General features: G+C 47.1%; 26 non-coding genes and 3 pseudogenes across 26 annotated transcripts; all 29 read right to left on the reverse strand.

Annotated features, from left to right (window-relative positions):
* Nucleotides 1-254: 254 nt before the first annotated feature.
* LOC128384718 (5S ribosomal RNA) lies at nucleotides 255-373 on the reverse strand. The gene has a single exon (XR_008324457.1). It is a non-coding gene; the product is annotated as a 5S ribosomal RNA (ribosomal RNA).
* A 413-nt stretch (nucleotides 374-786) lies between these two features.
* On the reverse strand, nucleotides 787-905 carry LOC128384719 (5S ribosomal RNA). Its single transcript, XR_008324458.1, has one exon. It is a non-coding gene; the product is annotated as a 5S ribosomal RNA (ribosomal RNA).
* Nucleotides 906-1318: 413 nt separating this feature from the next.
* LOC128384770 (5S ribosomal RNA) lies at nucleotides 1319-1437 on the reverse strand. The gene has a single exon (XR_008324508.1). It is a non-coding gene; the product is annotated as a 5S ribosomal RNA (ribosomal RNA).
* Nucleotides 1438-1850: 413 nt separating this feature from the next.
* On the reverse strand, nucleotides 1851-1969 carry LOC128384804 (5S ribosomal RNA). Its single transcript, XR_008324541.1, has one exon. It is a non-coding gene; the product is annotated as a 5S ribosomal RNA (ribosomal RNA).
* Nucleotides 1970-2382: 413 nt separating this feature from the next.
* Nucleotides 2383-2501, reverse strand: LOC128384778 (5S ribosomal RNA). Its single transcript, XR_008324517.1, has one exon. It is a non-coding gene; the product is annotated as a 5S ribosomal RNA (ribosomal RNA).
* Nucleotides 2502-2914: 413 nt separating this feature from the next.
* Nucleotides 2915-3033, reverse strand: LOC128384782 (5S ribosomal RNA). The gene has a single exon (XR_008324520.1). It is a non-coding gene; the product is annotated as a 5S ribosomal RNA (ribosomal RNA).
* A 413-nt stretch (nucleotides 3034-3446) lies between these two features.
* On the reverse strand, nucleotides 3447-3565 carry LOC128384831 (uncharacterized; annotated as a pseudogene).
* Nucleotides 3566-3979: 414 nt separating this feature from the next.
* LOC128384720 (5S ribosomal RNA) lies at nucleotides 3980-4098 on the reverse strand. Its single transcript, XR_008324459.1, has one exon. It is a non-coding gene; the product is annotated as a 5S ribosomal RNA (ribosomal RNA).
* Nucleotides 4099-4511: 413 nt separating this feature from the next.
* LOC128384721 (5S ribosomal RNA) lies at nucleotides 4512-4630 on the reverse strand. Its single transcript, XR_008324460.1, has one exon. It is a non-coding gene; the product is annotated as a 5S ribosomal RNA (ribosomal RNA).
* A 413-nt stretch (nucleotides 4631-5043) lies between these two features.
* LOC128384771 (5S ribosomal RNA) lies at nucleotides 5044-5162 on the reverse strand. Its single transcript, XR_008324509.1, has one exon. It is a non-coding gene; the product is annotated as a 5S ribosomal RNA (ribosomal RNA).
* Nucleotides 5163-5575: 413 nt separating this feature from the next.
* On the reverse strand, nucleotides 5576-5694 carry LOC128384805 (5S ribosomal RNA). Its single transcript, XR_008324542.1, has one exon. It is a non-coding gene; the product is annotated as a 5S ribosomal RNA (ribosomal RNA).
* Nucleotides 5695-6107: 413 nt separating this feature from the next.
* On the reverse strand, nucleotides 6108-6226 carry LOC128384780 (5S ribosomal RNA). Its single transcript, XR_008324518.1, has one exon. It is a non-coding gene; the product is annotated as a 5S ribosomal RNA (ribosomal RNA).
* Nucleotides 6227-6639: 413 nt separating this feature from the next.
* On the reverse strand, nucleotides 6640-6758 carry LOC128384783 (5S ribosomal RNA). Its single transcript, XR_008324521.1, has one exon. It is a non-coding gene; the product is annotated as a 5S ribosomal RNA (ribosomal RNA).
* Nucleotides 6759-7171: 413 nt separating this feature from the next.
* On the reverse strand, nucleotides 7172-7290 carry LOC128384832 (uncharacterized; annotated as a pseudogene).
* A 414-nt stretch (nucleotides 7291-7704) lies between these two features.
* LOC128384722 (5S ribosomal RNA) lies at nucleotides 7705-7823 on the reverse strand. The gene has a single exon (XR_008324461.1). It is a non-coding gene; the product is annotated as a 5S ribosomal RNA (ribosomal RNA).
* A 413-nt stretch (nucleotides 7824-8236) lies between these two features.
* On the reverse strand, nucleotides 8237-8355 carry LOC128384723 (5S ribosomal RNA). The gene has a single exon (XR_008324462.1). It is a non-coding gene; the product is annotated as a 5S ribosomal RNA (ribosomal RNA).
* A 413-nt stretch (nucleotides 8356-8768) lies between these two features.
* LOC128384772 (5S ribosomal RNA) lies at nucleotides 8769-8887 on the reverse strand. Its single transcript, XR_008324510.1, has one exon. It is a non-coding gene; the product is annotated as a 5S ribosomal RNA (ribosomal RNA).
* A 413-nt stretch (nucleotides 8888-9300) lies between these two features.
* LOC128384806 (5S ribosomal RNA) lies at nucleotides 9301-9419 on the reverse strand. The gene has a single exon (XR_008324543.1). It is a non-coding gene; the product is annotated as a 5S ribosomal RNA (ribosomal RNA).
* A 413-nt stretch (nucleotides 9420-9832) lies between these two features.
* Nucleotides 9833-9951, reverse strand: LOC128384781 (5S ribosomal RNA). The gene has a single exon (XR_008324519.1). It is a non-coding gene; the product is annotated as a 5S ribosomal RNA (ribosomal RNA).
* A 413-nt stretch (nucleotides 9952-10364) lies between these two features.
* LOC128384784 (5S ribosomal RNA) lies at nucleotides 10365-10483 on the reverse strand. The gene has a single exon (XR_008324523.1). It is a non-coding gene; the product is annotated as a 5S ribosomal RNA (ribosomal RNA).
* A 413-nt stretch (nucleotides 10484-10896) lies between these two features.
* LOC128384833 (uncharacterized) lies at nucleotides 10897-11015 on the reverse strand (annotated as a pseudogene).
* A 415-nt stretch (nucleotides 11016-11430) lies between these two features.
* LOC128384725 (5S ribosomal RNA) lies at nucleotides 11431-11549 on the reverse strand. The gene has a single exon (XR_008324463.1). It is a non-coding gene; the product is annotated as a 5S ribosomal RNA (ribosomal RNA).
* A 413-nt stretch (nucleotides 11550-11962) lies between these two features.
* Nucleotides 11963-12081, reverse strand: LOC128384807 (5S ribosomal RNA). Its single transcript, XR_008324545.1, has one exon. It is a non-coding gene; the product is annotated as a 5S ribosomal RNA (ribosomal RNA).
* Nucleotides 12082-12494: 413 nt separating this feature from the next.
* Nucleotides 12495-12613, reverse strand: LOC128384777 (5S ribosomal RNA). The gene has a single exon (XR_008324516.1). It is a non-coding gene; the product is annotated as a 5S ribosomal RNA (ribosomal RNA).
* Nucleotides 12614-13026: 413 nt separating this feature from the next.
* Nucleotides 13027-13145, reverse strand: LOC128384726 (5S ribosomal RNA). Its single transcript, XR_008324464.1, has one exon. It is a non-coding gene; the product is annotated as a 5S ribosomal RNA (ribosomal RNA).
* Nucleotides 13146-13558: 413 nt separating this feature from the next.
* On the reverse strand, nucleotides 13559-13677 carry LOC128384477 (5S ribosomal RNA). Its single transcript, XR_008324217.1, has one exon. It is a non-coding gene; the product is annotated as a 5S ribosomal RNA (ribosomal RNA).
* A 413-nt stretch (nucleotides 13678-14090) lies between these two features.
* On the reverse strand, nucleotides 14091-14209 carry LOC128384763 (5S ribosomal RNA). The gene has a single exon (XR_008324502.1). It is a non-coding gene; the product is annotated as a 5S ribosomal RNA (ribosomal RNA).
* A 413-nt stretch (nucleotides 14210-14622) lies between these two features.
* Nucleotides 14623-14741, reverse strand: LOC128384728 (5S ribosomal RNA). Its single transcript, XR_008324466.1, has one exon. It is a non-coding gene; the product is annotated as a 5S ribosomal RNA (ribosomal RNA).
* A 6673-nt stretch (nucleotides 14742-21414) lies between these two features.
* LOC128384593 (5S ribosomal RNA) lies at nucleotides 21415-21533 on the reverse strand. Its single transcript, XR_008324332.1, has one exon. It is a non-coding gene; the product is annotated as a 5S ribosomal RNA (ribosomal RNA).
* Nucleotides 21534-22012: the final 479 nt, after the last annotated feature.

Raw genomic sequence — 22012 nt, forward strand, 5'->3', positions numbered from 1 at the left:
CACACAGCTGGAAGGACTGCAACCTTGTTTCTCAGGCCATTTGTGTACGTGCGGGATGATTGCAGGCTTTTTACAGGCTGTAACAGTGAGAACTGGAACCCTAAAAACTACTTGGAAAGTGAGGTGTCTCAGTGCCACCTCTCTGGCGTGCATTCAGACACAGCTGGAATGATTGCAGCTTTTGTTCCTCAAAGCCCTGTGTGCGGTGATGGAGCAACAGCGCCCTCCTTTGGTGACAGCTGAGAGGGATAAAAAGCTTACAGCACCTGGTATTCCCAGGCGGTCTCCCATCCAAGTACTAACCAGGCCCGACCCTGCTCAGCTTCCGAGATCAGACGAGATCGGGCGTGTTCAGGGTGGTATGGCCGTAAGCGACGAAACAGGCCGCAGAAAGCCCATTTAAACATGCTGTGACACCACTGACAGTTGCTCACACCAGCTGAGTGGCGGATAATGGTGTCTCAGCCATCAAACACATGCTATCCTTTAACAGTACTTTGATAGGAATAGTTGTTTTTTTTCTGCGGAGAAACACACAGCTGGAAGGACTGCAACCTTGTTTCTCAGGCCATTTGTGTACGTGCGGGATGATTGCAGGCTTTTTACAGGCTGTAACAGTGAGAACTGGAACCCTAAAAACTACTTGGAAAGTGAGGCGTCTCAGTGCCACCTCTCTGGCGTGCATTCAGACACAGCTGGAATGATTGCAGCTTTTGTTCCTCAAAGCCCTGTGTGCGGTGATGGAGCAACAGCGCCCTCCTTTGGTGACAGCTGAGAGGGAAAAAAAGCTTACAGCACCTGGTATTCCCAGGCGGTCTCCCATCCAAGTACTAACCAGGCCCGACCCTGCTCAGCTTCCGAGATCAGACGAGATCGGGCGTGTTCAGGGTGGTATGGCCGTAAGCGACGAAGCAGGCCGCAGAAAGCCCATTTAAACATGCTGTGACACCACTGACAGTTGCTCACACCAGCTGAGTGGCGGATAATGGTGTCTCAGCCATCAAACACATGCTATCCTTTAACAGTACTTTGATAGGAATAGTTGTTTTTTTTCTGCGGAGAAACACACAGCTGGAAGGACTGCAACCTTGTTTCTCAGGCCATTTGTGTACGTGCGGGATGATTGCAGGCTTTTTACAGGCTGTAACAGTGAGAACTGGAACCCTAAAAACTACTTGGAAAGTGAGGCGTCTCAGTGCCACCTCTCTGGCGTGCATTCAGACACAGCTGGAATGATTGCAGCTTTTGTTCCTCAAAGCCCTGTGTGCGGTGATGGAGCAACAGCGCCCTCCTTTGGTGACAGCTGAGAGGGATAAAAAGCTTACAGCACCTGGTATTCCCAGGCGGTCTCCCATCCAAGTACTAACCAGGCCCGACCCTGCTCAGCTTCTGAGATCAGACGAGATCGGGCGTGTTCAGGGTGGTATGGCCGTAAGCGACGAAACAGGCCGCAGAAAGCCCATTTAAACATGCTGTGACACCACTGACAGTTGCTCACACCAGCTGAGTGGCGGATAATGGTGTCTCAGCCATCAAACACATGCTATCCTTTAACAGTACTTTGATAGGAATAGTTGTTTTTTTTCTGCGGAGAAACACACAGCTGGAAGGACTGCAACCTTGTTTCTCAGGCCATTTGTGTACGTGCGGGATGATTGCAGGCTTTTTACAGGCTGTAACAGTGAGAACTGGAACCCTAAAAACTACTTGGAAAGTGAGGCGTCTCAGTGCCACCTCTCTGGCGTGCATTCAGACACAGCTGGAATGATTGCAGCTTTTGTTCCTCAAAGCCCTGTGTGCGGTGATGGAGCAACAGCGCCCTCCTTTGGTGACAGCTGAGAGGGAAAAAAAGCTTACAGCACCTGGTATTCCGAGGCGGTCTCCCATCCAAGTACTAACCAGGCCCGACCATGCTCAGCTTCCGAGATCAGACGAGATCGGGCGTGTTCAGGGTGGTATGGCCGTAAGCGACGAAACAGGCCGCAGAAAGCCCATTTAAACATGCTGTGACACCACTGACAGTTGCTCACACCAGCTGAGTGGCGGATAATGGTGTCTCAGCCATCAAACACATGCTATCCTTTAACAGTACTTTGATAGGAATAGTTGTTTTTTTTCTGCGGAGAAACACACAGCTGGAAGGACTGCAACCTTGTTTCTCAGGCCATTTGTGTACGTGCGGGATGATTGCAGGCTTTTTACAGGCTGTAACAGTGAGAACTGGAACCCTAAAAACTACTTGGAAAGTGAGGCGTCTCAGTGCCACCTCTCTGGCGTGCATTCAGACACAGCTGGAATGATTGCAGCTTTTGTTCCTCAAAGCCCTGTGTGCGGTGATGGAGCAACAGCACCCTCCTTTGGTGACAGCTGAGAGGGAAAAAAAGCTTACAGCACCTGGTATTCCCAGGGGGTCTCCCATCCAAGTACTAACCAGGCCCGACCCTGCTCAGCTTCCGAGATCAGACGAGATCGGGCGTGTTCAGGGTGGTATGGCCTTAAGCGACGAAACAGGCCGCAGAAAGCCCATTTAAACATGCTGTGACACCACTGACAGTTGCTCACACCAGCTGAGTGGCGGATAATGGTGTCTCAGCCATCAAACACATGCTATCCTTTAACAGTACTTTGATAGGAATAGTTGTTTTTTTTCTGCGGAGAAACACACAGCTGTAAGGACTGCAACCTTGTTTCTCAGGCCATTTGTGTACGTGCGGGATGATTGCAGGCTTTTTACAGGCTGTAACAGTGAGAACTGGAACCCTAAAAACTACTTGGAAAGTGAGGCGTCTCAGTGCCACCTCTCTGGCGTGCATTCAGACACAGCTGGAATGATTGCAGCTTTTGTTCCTCAAAGCCCTGTGTGCGGTGATGGAACAACAGCGCCCTCCTTTGGTGACAGCTGAGAGGGAAAAAAAGCTTACAGCACCTGGTATTCCCAGGCGGTCTCCCATCCAAGTACTAACCAGGCACGACCCTGCTCAGCTTCCGAGATCAGACGAGATCGGGCGTGTTCAGGGTGGTATGGCCGTAAGCGACGAAACAGGCCGCAGAAAGCCCATTTAAACATGCTGTGACACCACTGACAGTTGCTCACACCAGCTGAGTGGCGGATAATGGTGTCTCAGCCATCAAACACATGCTATACTTTAACAGTACTTTGATAGGAATAGTTGTTTTTTTTCTGCGGAGAAACACACAGCTGGAAGGACTGCAACCTTGTTTCTCAGGCCATTTGTGTACGTGCGGGATGATTGCAGGCTTTTTACAGGCTGTAACAGTGAGAACTGGAACCCTAAAAACTACTTGGAAAGTGAGGCGTCTCAGTGCCACCTCTCTGGCGTGCATTCAGACACAGCTGGAATGATTGCAGCTTTTGTTCCTCAAAGCCCTGTGTGCGGTGATGGAGCAACAGCACCCTCCTTTGGTGACAGCTGAGAGGGAAAAAAAGCTTACAGCACCTGGTATTCCCAGGCGGTCTCCCATCCAAGCACTAACCAGGCCCGACCCTGCTCAGCTTCCGAGATCAGACGAGATGGGGCTTGTTCAGGGTGGTATGGCCGTAAGCGACGAAACAGGCCGCAGAAAGCCCATTTAAACATGCTGTGACACCACTGACAGTTGCTCACACCAGCTGAGTGGCGGATAATGGTGTCTCAGCCATCAAACACATGCTATCCTTTAACAGTACTTTGATAGGAATAGTTGTTTTTTTTTATGCGGAGAAACACACAGCTGGAAGGACTGCAACCTTGTTTCTCAGGCCATTTGTGTACGTGCGGGATGATTGCAGGCTTTTTACAGGCTGTAACAGTGAGAACTGGAACCCTAAAAACTACTTGGAAAGTGAGGTGTCTCAGTGCCACCTCTCTGGCGTGCATTCAGACACAGCTGGAATGATTGCAGCTTTTGTTCCTCAAAGCCCTGTGTGCGGTGATGGAGCAACAGCGCCCTCCTTTGGTGACAGCTGAGAGGGATAAAAAGCTTACAGCACCTGGTATTCCCAGGCGGTCTCCCATCCAAGTACTAACCAGGCCCGACCCTGCTCAGCTTCCGAGATCAGACGAGATCGGGCGTGTTCAGGGTGGTATGGCCGTAAGCGACGAAACAGGCCGCAGAAAGCCCATTTAAACATGCTGTGACACCACTGACAGTTGCTCACACCAGCTGAGTGGCGGATAATGGTGTCTCAGCCATCAAACACATGCTATCCTTTAACAGTACTTTGATAGGAATAGTTGTTTTTTTTCTGCGGAGAAACACACAGCTGGAAGGACTGCAACCTTGTTTCTCAGGCCATTTGTGTACGTGCGGGATGATTGCAGGCTTTTTACAGGCTGTAACAGTGAGAACTGGAACCCTAAAAACTACTTGGAAAGTGAGGCGTCTCAGTGCCACCTCTCTGGCGTGCATTCAGACACAGCTGGAATGATTGCAGCTTTTGTTCCTCAAAGCCCTGTGTGCGGTGATGGAGCAACAGCGCCCTCCTTTGGTGACAGCTGAGAGGGAAAAAAAGCTTACAGCACCTGGTATTCCCAGGCGGTCTCCCATCCAAGTACTAACCAGGCCCGACCCTGCTCAGCTTCCGAGATCAGACGAGATCGGGCGTGTTCAGGGTGGTATGGCCGTAAGCGACGAAGCAGGCCGCAGAAAGCCCATTTAAACATGCTGTGACACCACTGACAGTTGCTCACACCAGCTGAGTGGCGGATAATGGTGTCTCAGCCATCAAACACATGCTATCCTTTAACAGTACTTTGATAGGAATAGTTGTTTTTTTTCTGCGGAGAAACACACAGCTGGAAGGACTGCAACCTTGTTTCTCAGGCCATTTGTGTACGTGCGGGATGATTGCAGGCTTTTTACAGGCTGTAACAGTGAGAACTGGAACCCTAAAAACTACTTGGAAAGTGAGGCGTCTCAGTGCCACCTCTCTGGCGTGCATTCAGACACAGCTGGAATGATTGCAGCTTTTGTTCCTCAAAGCCCTGTGTGCGGTGATGGAGCAACAGCGCCCTCCTTTGGTGACAGCTGAGAGGGATAAAAAGCTTACAGCACCTGGTATTCCCAGGCGGTCTCCCATCCAAGTACTAACCAGGCCCGACCCTGCTCAGCTTCTGAGATCAGACGAGATCGGGCGTGTTCAGGGTGGTATGGCCGTAAGCGACGAAACAGGCCGCAGAAAGCCCATTTAAACATGCTGTGACACCACTGACAGTTGCTCACACCAGCTGAGTGGCGGATAATGGTGTCTCAGCCATCAAACACATGCTATCCTTTAACAGTACTTTGATAGGAATAGTTGTTTTTTTTCTGCGGAGAAACACACAGCTGGAAGGACTGCAACCTTGTTTCTCAGGCCATTTGTGTACGTGCGGGATGATTGCAGGCTTTTTACAGGCTGTAACAGTGAGAACTGGAACCCTAAAAACTACTTGGAAAGTGAGGCGTCTCAGTGCCACCTCTCTGGCGTGCATTCAGACACAGCTGGAATGATTGCAGCTTTTGTTCCTCAAAGCCCTGTGTGCGGTGATGGAGCAACAGCGCCCTCCTTTGGTGACAGCTGAGAGGGAAAAAAAGCTTACAGCACCTGGTATTCCGAGGCGGTCTCCCATCCAAGTACTAACCAGGCCCGACCATGCTCAGCTTCCGAGATCAGACGAGATCGGGCGTGTTCAGGGTGGTATGGCCGTAAGCGACGAAACAGGCCGCAGAAAGCCCATTTAAACATGCTGTGACACCACTGACAGTTGCTCACACCAGCTGAGTGGCGGATAATGGTGTCTCAGCCATCAAACACATGCTATCCTTTAACAGTACTTTGATAGGAATAGTTGTTTTTTTTCTGCGGAGAAACACACAGCTGGAAGGACTGCAACCTTGTTTCTCAGGCCATTTGTGTACGTGCGGGATGATTGCAGGCTTTTTACAGGCTGTAACAGTGAGAACTGGAACCCTAAAAACTACTTGGAAAGTGAGGCGTCTCAGTGCCACCTCTCTGGCGTGCATTCAGACACAGCTGGAATGATTGCAGCTTTTGTTCCTCAAAGCCCTGTGTGCGGTGATGGAGCAACAGCACCCTCCTTTGGTGACAGCTGAGAGGGAAAAAAAGCTTACAGCACCTGGTATTCCCAGGGGGTCTCCCATCCAAGTACTAACCAGGCCCGACCCTGCTCAGCTTCCGAGATCAGACGAGATCGGGCGTGTTCAGGGTGGTATGGCCTTAAGCGACGAAACAGGCCGCAGAAAGCCCATTTAAACATGCTGTGACACCACTGACAGTTGCTCACACCAGCTGAGTGGCGGATAATGGTGTCTCAGCCATCAAACACATGCTATCCTTTAACAGTACTTTGATAGGAATAGTTGTTTTTTTTCTGCGGAGAAACACACAGCTGTAAGGACTGCAACCTTGTTTCTCAGGCCATTTGTGTACGTGCGGGATGATTGCAGGCTTTTTACAGGCTGTAACAGTGAGAACTGGAACCCTAAAAACTACTTGGAAAGTGAGGCGTCTCAGTGCCACCTCTCTGGCGTGCATTCAGACACAGCTGGAATGATTGCAGCTTTTGTTCCTCAAAGCCCTGTGTGCGGTGATGGAACAACAGCGCCCTCCTTTGGTGACAGCTGAGAGGGAAAAAAAGCTTACAGCACCTGGTATTCCCAGGCGGTCTCCCATCCAAGTACTAACCAGGCACGACCCTGCTCAGCTTCCGAGATCAGACGAGATCGGGCGTGTTCAGGGTGGTATGGCCGTAAGCGACGAAACAGGCCGCAGAAAGCCCATTTAAACATGCTGTGACACCACTGACAGTTGCTCACACCAGCTGAGTGGCGGATAATGGTGTCTCAGCCATCAAACACATGCTATACTTTAACAGTACTTTGATAGGAATAGTTGTTTTTTTTCTGCGGAGAAACACACAGCTGGAAGGACTGCAACCTTGTTTCTCAGGCCATTTGTGTACGTGCGGGATGATTGCAGGCTTTTTACAGGCTGTAACAGTGAGAACTGGAACCCTAAAAACTACTTGGAAAGTGAGGCGTCTCAGTGCCACCTCTCTGGCGTGCATTCAGACACAGCTGGAATGATTGCAGCTTTTGTTCCTCAAAGCCCTGTGTGCGGTGATGGAGCAACAGCACCCTCCTTTGGTGACAGCTGAGAGGGAAAAAAAGCTTACAGCACCTGGTATTCCCAGGCGGTCTCCCATCCAAGCACTAACCAGGCCCGACCCTGCTCAGCTTCCGAGATCAGACGAGATGGGGCTTGTTCAGGGTGGTATGGCCGTAAGCGACGAAACAGGCCGCAGAAAGCCCATTTAAACATGCTGTGACACCACTGACAGTTGCTCACACCAGCTGAGTGGCGGATAATGGTGTCTCAGCCATCAAACACATGCTATCCTTTAACAGTACTTTGATAGGAATAGTTGTTTTTTTTTATGCGGAGAAACACACAGCTGGAAGGACTGCAACCTTGTTTCTCAGGCCATTTGTGTACGTGCGGGATGATTGCAGGCTTTTTACAGGCTGTAACAGTGAGAACTGGAACCCTAAAAACTACTTGGAAAGTGAGGTGTCTCAGTGCCACCTCTCTCGCGTGCATTCAGACACAGCTGGAATGATTGCAGCTTTTGTTCCTCAAAGCCCTGTGTGCGGTGATGGAGCAACAGCGCCCTCCTTTGGTGACAGCTGAGAGGGATAAAAAGCTTACAGCACCTGGTATTCCCAGGCGGTCTCCCATCCAAGTACTAACCAGGCCCGACCCTGCTCAGCTTCCGAGATCAGACGAGATCGGGCGTGTTCAGGGTGGTATGGCCGTAAGCGACGAAACAGGCCGCAGAAAGCCCATTTAAACATGCTGTGACACCACTGACAGTTGCTCACACCAGCTGAGTGGCGGATAATGGTGTCTCAGCCATCAAACACATGCTATCCTTTAACAGTACTTTGATAGGAATAGTTGTTTTTTTTCTGCGGAGAAACACACAGCTGGAAGGACTGCAACCTTGTTTCTCAGGCCATTTGTGTACGTGCGGGATGATTGCAGGCTTTTTACAGGCTGTAACAGTGAGAACTGGAACCCTAAAAACTACTTGGAAAGTGAGGCGTCTCAGTGCCACCTCTCTGGCGTGCATTCAGACACAGCTGGAATGATTGCAGCTTTTGTTCCTCAAAGCCCTGTGTGCGGTGATGGAGCAACAGCGCCCTCCTTTGGTGACAGCTGAGAGGGAAAAAAAGCTTACAGCACCTGGTATTCCCAGGCGGTCTCCCATCCAAGTACTAACCAGGCCCGACCCTGCTCAGCTTCCGAGATCAGACGAGATCGGGCGTGTTCAGGGTGGTATGGCCGTAAGCGACGAAGCAGGCCGCAGAAAGCCCATTTAAACATGCTGTGACACCACTGACAGTTGCTCACACCAGCTGAGTGGCGGATAATGGTGTCTCAGCCATCAAACACATGCTATCCTTTAACAGTACTTTGATAGGAATAGTTGTTTTTTTTCTGCGGAGAAACACACAGCTGGAAGGACTGCAACCTTGTTTCTCAGGCCATTTGTGTACGTGCGGGATGATTGCAGGCTTTTTACAGGCTGTAACAGTGAGAACTGGAACCCTAAAAACTACTTGGAAAGTGAGGCGTCTCAGTGCCACCTCTCTGGCGTGCATTCAGACACAGCTGGAATGATTGCAGCTTTTGTTCCTCAAAGCCCTGTGTGCGGTGATGGAGCAACAGCGCCCTCCTTTGGTGACAGCTGAGAGGGATAAAAAGCTTACAGCACCTGGTATTCCCAGGCGGTCTCCCATCCAAGTACTAACCAGGCCCGACCCTGCTCAGCTTCTGAGATCAGACGAGATCGGGCGTGTTCAGGGTGGTATGGCCGTAAGCGACGAAACAGGCCGCAGAAAGCCCATTTAAACATGCTGTGACACCACTGACAGTTGCTCACACCAGCTGAGTGGCGGATAATGGTGTCTCAGCCATCAAACACATGCTATCCTTTAACAGTACTTTGATAGGAATAGTTGTTTTTTTTCTGCGGAGAAACACACAGCTGGAAGGACTGCAACCTTGTTTCTCAGGCCATTTGTGTACGTGCGGGATGATTGCAGGCTTTTTACAGGCTGTAACAGTGAGAACTGGAACCCTAAAAACTACTTGGAAAGTGAGGCGTCTCAGTGCCACCTCTCTGGCGTGCATTCAGACACAGCTGGAATGATTGCAGCTTTTGTTCCTCAAAGCCCTGTGTGCGGTGATGGAGCAACAGCGCCCTCCTTTGGTGACAGCTGAGAGGGAAAAAAAGCTTACAGCACCTGGTATTCCGAGGCGGTCTCCCATCCAAGTACTAACCAGGCCCGACCATGCTCAGCTTCCGAGATCAGACGAGATCGGGCGTGTTCAGGGTGGTATGGCCGTAAGCGACGAAACAGGCCGCAGAAAGCCCATTTAAACATGCTGTGACACCACTGACAGTTGCTCACACCAGCTGAGTGGCGGATAATGGTGTCTCAGCCATCAAACACATGCTATCCTTTAACAGTACTTTGATAGGAATAGTTGTTTTTTTTCTGCGGAGAAACACACAGCTGGAAGGACTGCAACCTTGTTTCTCAGGCCATTTGTGTACGTGCGGGATGATTGCAGGCTTTTTACAGGCTGTAACAGTGAGAACTGGAACCCTAAAAACTACTTGGAAAGTGAGGCGTCTCAGTGCCACCTCTCTGGCGTGCATTCAGACACAGCTGGAATGATTGCAGCTTTTGTTCCTCAAAGCCCTGTGTGCGGTGATGGAGCAACAGCACCCTCCTTTGGTGACAGCTGAGAGGGAAAAAAAGCTTACAGCACCTGGTATTCCCAGGGGGTCTCCCATCCAAGTACTAACCAGGCCCGACCCTGCTCAGCTTCCGAGATCAGACGAGATCGGGCGTGTTCAGGGTGGTATGGCCTTAAGCGACGAAACAGGCCGCAGAAAGCCCATTTAAACATGCTGTGACACCACTGACAGTTGCTCACACCAGCTGAGTGGCGGATAATGGTGTCTCAGCCATCAAACACATGCTATCCTTTAACAGTACTTTGATAGGAATAGTTGTTTTTTTTCTGCGGAGAAACACACAGCTGTAAGGACTGCAACCTTGTTTCTCAGGCCATTTGTGTACGTGCGGGATGATTGCAGGCTTTTTACAGGCTGTAACAGTGAGAACTGGAACCCTAAAAACTACTTGGAAAGTGAGGCGTCTCAGTGCCACCTCTCTGGCGTGCATTCAGACACAGCTGGAATGATTGCAGCTTTTGTTCCTCAAAGCCCTGTGTGCGGTGATGGAACAACAGCGCCCTCCTTTGGTGACAGCTGAGAGGGAAAAAAAGCTTACAGCACCTGGTATTCCCAGGCGGTCTCCCATCCAAGTACTAACCAGGCACGACCCTGCTCAGCTTCCGAGATCAGACGAGATCGGGCGTGTTCAGGGTGGTATGGCCGTAAGCGACGAAACAGGCCGCAGAAAGCCCATTTAAACATGCTGTGACACCACTGACAGTTGCTCACACCAGCTGAGTGGCGGATAATGGTGTCTCAGCCATCAAACACATGCTATACTTTAACAGTACTTTGATAGGAATAGTTGTTTTTTTTCTGCGGAGAAACACACAGCTGGAAGGACTGCAACCTTGTTTCTCAGGCCATTTGTGTACGTGCGGGATGATTGCAGGCTTTTTACAGGCTGTAACAGTGAGAACTGGAACCCTAAAAACTACTTGGAAAGTGAGGCGTCTCAGTGCCACCTCTCTGGCGTGCATTCAGACACAGCTGGAATGATTGCAGCTTTTGTTCCTCAAAGCCCTGTGTGCGGTGATGGAGCAACAGCACCCTCCTTTGGTGACAGCTGAGAGGGAAAAAAAGCTTACAGCACCTGGTATTCCCAGGCGGTCTCCCATCCAAGCACTAACCAGGCCCGACCCTGCTCAGCTTCCGAGATCAGACGAGATGGGGCTTGTTCTGGGTGGTATGGCCGTAAGCGACGAAACAGGCCGCAGAAAGCCCATTTAAACATGCTGTGACACCACTGACAGTTGCTCACACCAGCTGAGTGGCGGATAATGGTGTCTCAGCCATCAAACACATGCTATCCTTTAACAGTACTTTGATAGGAATAGTTGTTTTTTTTTTATGCGGAGAAACACACAGCTGGAAGGACTGCAACCTTGTTTCTCAGGCCATTTGTGTACGTGCGGGATGATTGCAGGCTTTTTACAGGCTGTAACAGTGAGAACTGGAACCCTAAAAACTACTTGGAAAGTGAGGCGTCTCAGTGCCACCTCTCTGGCGTGCATTCAGACACAGCTGGAATGATTGCAGCTTTTGTTCCTCAAAGCCCTGTGTGCGGTGATGGAGCAACAGCGCCCTCCTTTGGTGACAGCTGAGAGGGATAAAAAGCTTACAGCACCTGGTATTCCCAGGCGGTCTCCCATCCAAGTACTAACCAGGCCCGACCCTGCTCAGCTTCCGAGATCAGACGAGATCGGGCGTGTTCAGGGTGGTATGGCCGTAAGCGACGAAGCAGGCCGCAGAAAGCCCATTTAAACATGCTGTGACACCACTGACAGTTGCTCACACCAGCTGAGTGGCGGATAATGGTGTCTCAGCCATCAAACACATGCTATCCTTTAACAGTACTTTGATAGGAATAGTTGTTTTTTTTCTGCGGAGAAACACACAGCTGGAAGGACTGCAACCTTGTTTCTCAGGCCATTTGTGTACGTGCGGGATGATTGCAGGCTTTTTACAGGCTGTAACAGTGAGAACTGGAACCCTAAAAACTACTTGGAAAGTGAGGCGTCTCAGTGCCACCTCTCTGGCGTGCATTCAGACACAGCTGGAATGATTGCAGCTTTTGTTCCTCAAAGCCCTGTGTGCGGTGATGGAGCAACAGCGCCCTCCTTTGGTGACAGCTGAGAGGGAAAAAAAGCTTACAGCACCTGGTATTCCGAGGCGGTCTCCCATCCAAGTACTAACCAGGCCCGACCATGCTCAGCTTCCGAGATCAGACGAGATCGGGCGTGTTCAGGGTGGTATGGCCGTAAGCGACGAAACAGGCCGCAGAAAGCCCATTTAAACATGCTGTGACACCACTGACAGTTGCTCACACCAGCTGAGTGGCGGATAATGGTGTCTCAGCCATCAAACACATGCTATCCTTTAACAGTACTTTGATAGGAATAGTTGTTTTTTTTCTGCGGAGAAACACACAGCTGGAAGGACTGCAACCTTGTTTCTCAGGCCATTTGTGTACGTGCGGGATGATTGCAGGCTTTTTACAGGCTGTAACAGTGAGAACTGGAACCCTAAAAACTACTTGGAAAGTGAGGCGTCTCAGTGCCACCTCTCTGGCGTGCATTCAGACACAGCTGGAATGATTGCAGCTTTTGTTCCTCAAAGCCCTGTGTGCGGTGATGGAGCAACAGCACCCTCCTTTGGTGACAGCTGAGAGGGAAAAAAAGCTTACAGCACCTGGTATTCCCAGGGGGTCTCCCATCCAAGTACTAACCAGGCCCGACCCTGCTCAGCTTCCGAGATCAGACGAGATCGGGCGTATTCAGGGTGGTATGGCCTTAAGCGACGAAACAGGCCGCAGAAAGCCCATTTAAACATGCTGTGACACCACTGACAGTTGCTCACACCAGCTGAGTGGCGGATAATGGTGTCTCAGCCATCAAACACATGCTATCCTTTAACAGTACTTTGATAGGAATAGTTGTTTTTTTTCTGCGGAGAAACACACAGCTGTAAGGACTGCAACCTTGTTTCTCAGGCCATTTGTGTACGTGCGGGATGATTGCAGGCTTTTTACAGGCTGTAACAGTGAGAACTGGAACCCTAAAAACTACTTGGAAAGTGAGGCGTCTCAGTGCCACCTCTCTGGCGTGCATTCAGACACAGCTGGAATGATTGCAGCTTTTGTTCCTCAAAGCCCTGTGTGCGGTGATGGAACAACAGCGCCCTCCTTTGGTGACAGCTGAGAGGGAAAAAAAGCTTACAGCACCTGGTATTCCCAGGCGGTCTCCCATCCAAGTACTAACCAGGCCCGACCCTGCTCAGCTTCCGAGATCAGACGAGATCGGGCGTGTTCAGGGTGGTATGGCCGTAAGCGACGAAACAGGCCGCAGAAAGCCCATTTAAACATGCTGTGACACCACTGACAGTTGCTCACACCAGCTGAGTGGCGGATAATGGTGTCTCAGCCATCAAACACATGCTATCCTTTAACAGTACTTTGATAGGAATAGTTGTTTTTTTTCTGCGGAGAAACACACAGCTGGAAGGACTGCAACCTTGTTTCTCAGGCCATTTGTGTACGTGCGGGATGATTGCAGGCTTTTTACAGGCTGTAACAGTGAGAACTGGAACCCTAAAAACTACTTGGAAAGTGAGGCGTCTCAGTGCCACCTCTCTGGCGTGCATTCAGACACAGCTGGAATGATTGCAGCTTTTGTTCCTCAAAGCCCTGTGTGCGGTGATGGAGCAACAGCGCCCTCCTTTGGTGACAGCTGAGAGGGAAAAAAAGCTTACAGCACCTGGTATTCCCAGGCGGTCTCCCATCCAAGTACTAACCAGGCCCGACCCTGCTTAGCTTCCGAGATCAGACGAGATCGGGCGTGTTCAGGGTGGTATGGCCGTAAGCGACAAAACAGGCCGCAGAAAACCCATTTAAACATGCTGTGACACCACTGACAGTTGCTCACACCAGCTGAGTGGCGGATAATGGTGTCTCAGCCATCAAACACATGCTATACTTTAACAGTACTTTGATAGGAATAGTTGTTTTTTTTCTGCGGAGAAACACACAGCTGGAAGGACTGCAACCTTGTTTCTCAGGCCATTTGTGTACGTGCGGGATGATTGCAGGCTTTTTACAGGCTGTAACAGTGAGAACTGGAACCCTAAAAACTACTTGGAAAGTGAGGCGTCTCAGTGCCACCTCTCTGGCGTGCATTCAGACACAGCTGGAATGATTGCAGCTTTTGTTCCTCAAAGCCCTGTGTGCGGTGATGGAGCAACAGCGCCCTCCTTTGGTGACAGCTGAGAGGGAAAAAAAGCTTACAGCACCTGGTATTCCCAGGCGGTCTCCCATCCAAGTACTAACCAGGCCCGACCATGCTCAGCTTCCGAGATCAGACGAGATCGGGCGTGTTCAGGGTGGTATGGCCGTAAGCGACGAAACAGGCCGCAGAAAGCCCATTTAAACATGCTGTGACACCACTGACAGTTGCTCACACCAGCTGAGTGGCGGATAATGGTGTCTCAGCCATCAAACACATGCTATCCTTTAACAGTACTTTGATAGGAATAGTTGTTTTTTTTCTGCGGAGAAACACACAGCTGGAAGGACTGCAACCTTGTTTCTCAGGCCATTTGTGTACGTGCGGGATGATTGCAGGCTTTTTACAGGCTGTAACAGTGAGAACTGGAACCCTAAAAACTACTTGGAAAGTGAGGCGTCTCAGTGCCACCTCTCTGGCGTGCATTCAGACACAGCTGGAATGATTGCAGCTTTTGTTCCTCAAAGCCCTGTGTGCGGTGATGGAGCAACAGCGCCCTCCTTTGGTGACAGCTGAGAGTGAAAAAAAGCTTACAGCACCTGGTATTCCCAGGCGGTCTCCCATCCAAGTACTAACCAGGCCCGACCCTGCTCAGCTTCCGAGATCAGACGAGATCGGGCGTGTTCAGGGTGGTATGGCCGTAAGCGACGAAACAGGCCGCAGAAAGCCCATTTAAACATGCTGTGACACCACTGACAGTTGCTCACACCAGCTGAGTGGCGGATAATAGTGTCTCAGCCATCAAACACATGCTATCCTTTAACAGTACTTTGATAGGAATAGTTGTTTTTTTTCTGCGGAGAAACACACAGCTGTAAGGACTGCAACCTTGTTTCTCAGGCCATTTGTGTACGTGCGGGATGATTGCAGGCTTTTTACAGGCTGTAACAGTGAGAACTGGAACCCTAAAAACTACTTGGAAAGTGAGGCGTCTCAGTGCCACCTCTCTGGCGTGCATTCAGACACAGCTGGAATGATTGCAGCTTTTGTTCCTCAAAGCCCTGTGTGCGGTGATGGAGCAACAGCGCCCTCCTTTGGTGACAGCTGAGAGGGAAAAAAAGCTTACAGCACCTGGTATTCCCAGGCGGTCTCCCATCCAAGTACTAACCAGGCCCGACCCTGCTCAGCTTCCGAGATCAGACGAGATCGGGCGTGTTTTTTTTTTTTTGTCTTTTATTATGAAAATATATTTGTTTTTTTTTAAATATATTTTTGATTTACAATATTCTCACATCAAATGTTACAAAAATCCACCTTTACAGTCACACATTACATACAAAACAACCCAAGACAAACAAAACAAAACAAAAACCATTTAGTTCACAAACCCTGCTACCTTCCTCTATCAAATTTGCCCCAACATTACAGTATATCAACATTCGTCCTAGTAACTGGCCATAACAGCTCCCTTTTACAAGATCCACACTATTATGGCACTCTATACTATATAGTATAGGTCACACATCACACACAAACCCCAAACCAAACAAATAAATTAAAGATAAACTATTTACAAACCTTGCTACCTTCATCTATCCAAATTACCCCAGAAATTACAATATATTAACATTCATCCCAGTAACTGGCCATAACAGCTCCCTCTTGCAAGATCCACACTGTTATGGCACTCTATACTTATCAAATAAAGTCACTTATCACACAAAAACCCCAAAACAAAACAAAAACCAAAACAAAACCAAAAAAATGAATAAATAAAAAGGAGAAAAAAATAAAAATAAATTATTTACAGACATCATTTCTTCTATCAAATTACCCAATATAACATTATTGCTTTTAGACATTTATTTGAAGTATTACCTTCTACCAGTGCCACTCAATTTCACCCTTATGTTTGTAAGTAAATAGACTACTGTGTTCAGTGAAGAGCTTAGTGAAGTTCACAGCGCTGTGCATCATCCTATATTTAATCTGAGTCTGTACTATGCTTTTGAAGATTGACCAGACAGAAATGAGCCTATTTTCATAATGTGCTATGTTACGTCTTGATTTAATAGCCCATCTAGCATGACTCAATAGGAACCTGCACAGCTCTGTGTTCTTCACCCTGCTCTTCTCCCAAATACCAAATAAAACAAAAATTTCCCATGAATCCCTATCATCCCAGATTAATCCTAGTTTTTTGATCAGACAACATTTCAACCTGCCAAAAAATTCACCCAGTTCATTACATCTTACATACATATGCACTAAATTTTCATCTTCTAACCCACACACATCACACTCTCTGTCGACCCCCCTGTCCAACTGGTGCAGGATCACATTAGTGTAAATTTTGTTATGTCTTAATTTGAAATCATGATCTGCTGCTTCAATGCTATTCCCTTTAATTTTCCATGTCTCCCAGATTTTATCCCCATCTAATGTAGGATACATCCTGCTCCAGTAGGACAACGAAGCCGGCCTCTGTGTCACCTTCATTACAACACGTTCATAGATTTGTTTGCACTTTATCACACTAAAATCTCTGATTTCTTCACCATGAAAAAATGTTAAATCAGGAAACCTACTACTCCTGTCTCTTCTCGTGTCTGATTTGATTTTTGATTTCCATGATTGTGGAATACTTTCTTGAATTACTTTGTAATAATTGTCCACAGTTGCATATTTTACATCATAATCTATTTCTTTTACACTATCATATACTGCCTGCGTGGGTAGAAACCCAGGTATTACTTCATACATTATATCTTTCAGTTGAACTATTTTTGCCTGTATCATCTTTGCATTATACAACAATTGATTTCCTCTTTTGACATATTTGTTCAGAAAAATAGGTAATTCTTTTATCATGCTCACAGAGCTAGCCCCATAGTGTATGTGTTCTAAGAACTCTCCCTGAGCTGACAGGACCTCCCTATAAAAATGTGGGAGTACTGCCATCATGGGTGTCTTCAGTTTCATCAGTAACACATAATCCCCTATATTTAATATCTTGTTCAGAAAATACCTCATTAAATTTTTCCAGCCATAGTTAGTGTTGTCACAGAGATATTTCTTAACTAACTTGATTCTAAAAGCTTTTTTCCTACTTTCTATATCTAACAGTTTTAGACCCCCCTCATTATATTTGTTTATTAATGTTTTCCTAGCTATTTTACTAATTGTGCTTCCCCAAATGAATTTAGTGCTTATTTCATGTAATCTATTCAATACCCACAAGGGTAAGTCTAATACGTCTAACACGTAATTCAGTTTAGAATAAACCAGACTATTTAACACCACTACTTTCCCATTAAGTTTTAAATCTCTCATCCTCCACCATGTTAATATCACTTCTATGTTGTTTAGTATTTTTGTCCAGGTTTCATCTCTTGCCATCACATTATCAACTCCTATATATGTTCCTAGTATTTTCACATGTTTTGGTTGTATTTTCAATGTCATGCTGGTTTGTGCAGGGCTGACCATGTTAATAAATAGTACTTCTGATTTAATGATATTTATCCGGGAGCCTGATGCTCTACCGAAACATGTTCACTAGCTCGATTGCCCTATTCACACTCTCCATATCTTTTAACATCAAGGTTGTGTCATCCGCAAATTGCTGGATGACACACACCCCCCCTCCAGGTAAATCAATCCCTTTAACATGATTGTCACATTTCAATAACACACTTAAAGGTTCCACAACAATAGAATATAACAGTGAAGACATGGGACACCCCTGTCTTACTGACCTATTTAGTTTGAATTCATCAGTTAAGACACCATTAATTTTGACTCTCCCTGTCGCTGTACTATATAACAGTTTTAACCAATTTGTAAATTTTTCTCCAAATCCCATTTTCTGTAATACTTTAAACATGAAATCATGCTCCACCCTGTCAAAAGCTTTGTTAAAATCTAACGAAACCAAAATCCCTTCCCTCCCTGTTATTTTTAAATATTCTATTGTGTCTCTAATAGTATGGATTATGTCTGGTGCCCCCCTCCCTGGAATACTGTATGCCTGTGTCGGTGCTATAATACTATGCATGACTGTTTTAACTCTATTTGCAAACACCTTCATCAAAATCTTATAATCTACATTTAAAAGAGTAATAGGCCTATAGTTGGCCAGATCTGTTTTATCCCCCTTTTTAAAAATCAGGGTGATTACACCTTCTGCCATCGTCTTTCCTACTCTTTCAGTCCTTATCATTTCATTATATACCTTCAATAGAATCGGCTTAAGCACACTGGCAAAAACCTTATAAAAATTAGCTGTCAGCCCATCACTACCCGGACTCTTATTAGTTGTTAAATTTTTTATAGCTTCCTCTATTTCCTCTACTCTGAGTTCCTGATCACATAACTCTATCTCCTTCAGCTAACTCCACTTTTAATTTGTCTAATACCTCCGATGTTATTTTATCATCTGACCCTTCTGATGTAAACAGATTTACATAAAATTCATGCACATTTTCTATAATATTTGATAATTTTGACGTTACTTCCCCACCTTTAATTTTTAACTCATGTATATAGCATTGTTCTTGTTTTCTCCTTTCTAAGTTTAAAAAGAAGCTGGTACTTTTTTCTCCCTCCACTGCATATTGTGCTCTACTTCTTATTATAGCTCCTTCACATTTTTTCCTTCCCAATTCTTTTAGATCTTCATACAGAGCGCCCAGCCTGTCTTCATCACCAACGTCTTGCATATTTATTCTATCAATCTCATCTATAATTTTCCTTTCCTTTTGTAAGTCTTTAAACCTCAATTTTTTTGCAAAATTAATGCTTTTTTGTTTAATTTCCCTTTTTAGATTTTCCCACTCTTCTATGACATCGTTTTTGAAACCAGGCTGTACGCTCTTCTTCATAATTAAATTGTGTATCTGCTGCACATAAGATTCATTTTCTAATAAATTTGCATTTAGGTGCCATAAACCCCCCCCCCTTCCTTTCCTCAAATCCCCCATTGTCACAATCAAAAATGCATGATCGCTTAAACAGTTAATTTCATAATAAACAGAATGCATATTTACCAGTTGGTCCTCTTTTGCAAGACATAAATCGATTCTACTTCTATTTATTCTTCCTTGAACTTGCTGGACTCTTGAGTATGTTCTTAATACTGGATTTTTTTGCCTCCACACATCACACCACCTCTCCTTTAACATCCACTCCTTTAAAACAGTCCTTGAAGTGTCTGTTTTCAGCGGACCTATCACATTTCCGTCCAAATCATTTAATTTCACATTAAAGTCCCCCATGATGATGTCAGTTGCTTGTCCATGTTGTTGTATTTCTTTAAAGAAATTTGAACGTTCACTTTCCACGTTCGGGGCATATATATTCAAAAGTTCATAAGTCCGTTTGTGTATTTTAAATTTGATTTTTACCCACCTCCCTTCCCCATCACCATTCACCAAGGTGGCATTTATATCACAGTTTCTTTTATTTATTAATACACTGACTCCTCTTGCTCTGTTAGTCCCAAAACTAGAAAAAAATTGTCCACTCCACAATTGTCCCATTTGTACCTCAGTTGCTGCATCCCAGTGAGTCTCTTGGAGGCAAATGACATCTGCTTTGCACAATCTAATGAGTTTATTAAATTTGGCAATGCTTCTAAGTCCATTCGCATTCAAGGATGCTAGTGTCAGTGTCATTTACAAGACAAGAAAGAATATATCCCCTATCATATGTATTGCTTTCATTTCTTTCTGTCCTTTTTATTTTTCCTCCCTCTAGTCCCTCTCTGAGGCAAAACCACACTTTCCACTTCATTCATGTCTTTTCCTCCCCCTTTAACCTCATCCTCTGGTCTTACCCCTTGTGATGTGTTCAGCTGTCTCTCTGATCGCGGGTCACCTCCGCCGTCGCTGCTACGGAGGATACTCCTGCTGCGTCCCCTTCTGTACCCGCTGTCCTCCGACTCCGCACCTCCTCTCCGCTCCGTCACCTCACTCCTTCCCTCCAACATCTGGGTCCCCCTGGTCACGTCGACACTGTCGCTACTGCTCTCCTTTTCCCCGACAGCCTCCATCTCCTCCTCAGACTCTCTCCTCTCCTCCTCGTCCGTCTCCATTTCGCTTGACGCCTCCTCTTTTTTGCTACCTTCCTCCTCCACGTCCTCCTCCTCCTCCACCATCTCTCCCCTCTCTGTGGCCACCGCTGTCATGTCCACACATTCACGTGCATAATGTCCTTGTTTTTTGCACCTGAAGCAGTAAAACTCCGGGCACTCACGCAGTATATGTCCCGGTTGCAGACACAACCGACACACTTTCATCTGCTGATCATGCAGGACTCGAAAATATTCAGCTCCCTCTAGAGTGTCAAACTTGGTGCTATAAGGCAGGGACGAAATCGCCTCAGGAAATTTTACCTTGAGGAATCTTGTCCCATCATAGATTTCCGTCCCTGCCCATTTCCGTCGGCGAATATCCGATGCCGGTTCCACTCCCCACTGACGTAATTTGTCCTTTATTTGATTGTCCGTTATGTACAGTGGTAGATTCAGAAAAGACACCACTCTTGTGTTTTTTATTAGTTCTGTTGCCACAATTCTTGAGTTTTTGATCTTAAATCCGTCCAGCAGTCTTTCTTTTCCTTTTATATTGCTCATGGTGAGCTCCCAACGCTTGCCATTCTTGGTCCTGCAGCCCAACACTCTTCCACATATGAGCTCCACTGCTTTTAAAAGATCAATCATCGTAATAATATCATCCCCCTCTATCTCCACATTAATTACAAGCTCTTTGACAATATTATCACTCCTGACCTCTTTAGTTTTCCCCTCCGCTCCGTCCTCCTTCCTCCACACTGCTCCTCCATAACGTCCTCCTTGCTGCAGAGTCTCCTCTGCTCTCTCCACTCTCTCCTTCCCCGCTCCTCTCTCCACTCCTCTGTCGGCCCCACTCTCTCCGACCTCCACCTCTCCTTCTCTCCTCTCTCCACCTGCTGCGGAAGGACGCGAGTCCCTCCGTGCTTTCTCTCCATTGTCCGCCATATCCACACTCTTTATCTTATCCATTGCTTGGGTCATAACCTGATTATCCGTCCTTATTTTTTTTTGAGTCCGAAGACTGTCCCCCTGGCAGCATATGCTGCTGGGGGAATCAGTAACTTCTTTATCCGTTGATGTTATTCTTTTCCTCTTGCTGCTTTCTGACTCTTTGTCCTGTCCTCTCTCTCTCACCATGTGCTTCAGCTGCAACCAGGAAGTGAACCGGAAGTGGGCGTGTTCTCAGTGCCACCTCTCTGGCGTGCATACAGACACAGCTGGAATGATTGCAGCTTTTGTTCCTCAAAGCCCTGTGTGCGGTGATGGAGCAACAGCGCCCTCCTTTGGTGACAGCTGAGAGAAAAAAAGCTTACAGCACCTGGTATTCCCAGGCGGTCTCCCATCCAAGTACTAACCAGGCCCGACCCTGCTTAGCTTCCGAGATCAGACGAGATCGGGCATGTTCAGGGTGGTATGGCCGTAAGCGATGAAACAGGCTGCAGAAAGCCCATTTAAAGCTACGCCAGGGCCCGTTATACCCGTCCGTGTCACTGAAGGAAGTAAACATTGAATTTTTCACACATTCTATTCACTGTAGACATAATACACGTCACATATAGGACACCATCAGCCACATATACCTAATCTTTACACTTTATACCACATCATTCCTACCTACAATGCATACAAATTCTAATTGATATCTCACATATTTACTGTACACTACCTATTTGCCCCTATTACAATTATTTCTAAAGCACAAAAATCCTCCATTCAGCCAAGTGTGCAAAGGAAAACACTTAATATGAAAACACATTCATAATATACTCTCTCTCTGTGTGTGTGTGTGTGTGTGTGTGTGTGTGTAGCTCGGGGATTGATTTGGGATATCACAAAAGTGCACACCTGGTTCTCTTATCAAATCTTTTTTATGTAAAGCCTGTTTTATAAGCGACAAAACAGGC

Source organism: Scomber japonicus, chromosome 22 (genome assembly GCF_027409825.1).
Source record: "Scomber japonicus isolate fScoJap1 chromosome 22, fScoJap1.pri, whole genome shotgun sequence".
Taxonomy (NCBI): domain Eukaryota; kingdom Metazoa; phylum Chordata; class Actinopteri; order Scombriformes; family Scombridae; genus Scomber; species Scomber japonicus.